This window comes from Mercenaria mercenaria, chromosome 17 (assembly GCF_021730395.1).
Source record: "Mercenaria mercenaria strain notata chromosome 17, MADL_Memer_1, whole genome shotgun sequence".
Taxonomy (NCBI): Eukaryota; Metazoa; Mollusca; class Bivalvia; order Venerida; family Veneridae; genus Mercenaria; species Mercenaria mercenaria.
Window position 1 is genome coordinate 3,457,224 of NC_069377.1, and position 2,138 is coordinate 3,459,361.

Consider the following 2,138-nt stretch of genomic DNA (forward strand, 5'->3'; position numbering starts at 1 on the left):
GACACGTATTACGTTTGAAAAGAACTTCTGTGTGTGAATTCGTAGAAAGATGCCCATTCTGAATTAAAGAAGTGTTTTGTTACGTTGAAAGACTAGATTATTGAATCGTCTCTATGTTTCCGTTTAATATGTTTTGATATTGTTTTTTAATCTGTGAGGAAGTCCTGTGCAGCATTAGTTTTTCATCATGTTGAAATCAGAACGGAAATGACATAAATGATTTTGTCACTGTATTGCGAGAGTCAAAGTATTTTACCCTAATATAATATGTCAACCATGAAAGGATGGATATATATTCTGATATTCCAATTTGGTTGTGTTTAGGAGAGCTGCTCACTTCTTGGCCTGCACTTCATTTTGTAGTTTCCATACTCTTTGCCTGTTTCGTGTGTTTTAAACGGCACTGCATTACTCAAAAGTGAATAAAATTGGAGGAGGGGGATGTAGTCGATATTCTACAACATTCTTCTAAACTATCCTATGTTTGATTAGGGACGCTACGCACGTGTGTGTATAATGGAGATTTAAACAGAGAATACGGTTGCAGTGCTTCATTTAATTTGTATAAATTTCATTCGTGCAAATACGGAATTTATATTTATTTTGTTGTCGCCGCCTCTGTGGAATAACTCGTTACGGAACGGAAACAGTTATACTTTGAATGACCTCAGTCCATCCATTACACTTTTCTTGTGTACGTTATGCATTCTACATTAAGTATGAAATTCAACTGGATCTTTCCGCATATCATCACTAGTTATGTCGACATAAACATCTTGTTGGAGCTTTCGTGTCCAAATACTCAAATTCATCTACATAATCATATCAACGCGATTTTGGTCCGATTATTAGTGTTTGAGATATTCCCTTTTTTCCACAATTACATCTGTAGCTTGTGCTCAACTTTACAAGGTTAATACGAGGGCTGTTCAAAAATAACGTAGACTTTTGCTGTCAAATGTTGCTTATTGTGTAAAAAATAATATGAAATATATCGTTGTAATTCGGAATCTCTCTGTAATTTAGTCATATATTTTTTGTAATATTTTTGCTGATAGGCGATTTTATTACCATAGCTACGCATAACCGGTGCAGTCGCTTTTTGATCTGTCGCGATTTGAATTCAATGCTAATGTTCACAGCTAAAAGTACATTTTTTGCCCAAAATAAAAAGGACAAATAAAGGTCACCAATTTCAAAGATTTTCTTTTTCGAGATCTTTCTTGAGACTTTGTTTCGGTGAGTATGAAAAAAATTGATCTTGCACCCTTTAGTTTTCGATCCATCAAGTTGTTATAGGTCCACCTCGTCAACATGATAACATGACTGAACACTTTGTGTTTATCGTATTTCCTTACCTCGTATTGTCGTATCTTCGCCCCGCAAACTCAACATGGCAGAAGTCAGTCACAGAATGAACCACATGTCTTAATTATGATTAGAAGATATTTGTTTGCTTTGGTGAATCACTAGATGCTGTACATTTACGAGCTACATTGGCGTTCATGAAAGCGAAATACAAGAAAGGAATTTAAGCTTTTAGAAGCAATTTCAGTCCGTCTGTCACTTGTTCCGTATCTTGAAATGTTGTAAACTAAGACAAAGATATTTATCTTACGACATAAATATAGATAACGTACCGACCTAAGATCATTATCAAATTTCCACGATTTAATGTTTAATAAGCAAATAAGACTAATTCATTAAAATCAATCGATAAATAATAATTTTGCTGACAAGTGGATTAAATATTGGAGTATTATTGCATGAAGTTTATTTTAGGGAATATATTTTTCTATTTAGAACAACACAGGTATTTCTCCATCTTAAACATATATTTTCATCAGATGAGTCAGTATCTTTCACGAATATGAAAAACGACAGAGTTATTGTAGCAGTAAGTTGATCTTAGATGTTGTTTACTAGAGAGGATTTTGCAAGACATGGATTACCGACGCAAAAGAATGGAAGAAAGTTTCAGAGCGGAAAATGTATAGCGCTTTTAACTTCCTTTTTATCCGATTGCGAACTTCTATATCAAATATATTCCATAATGATGTAAATAAAATGTTTATGTTTTTGTACACTCGCCATATGTTGTGTGTCGGCTACAACATCCATTAACGTTGATTACCGTG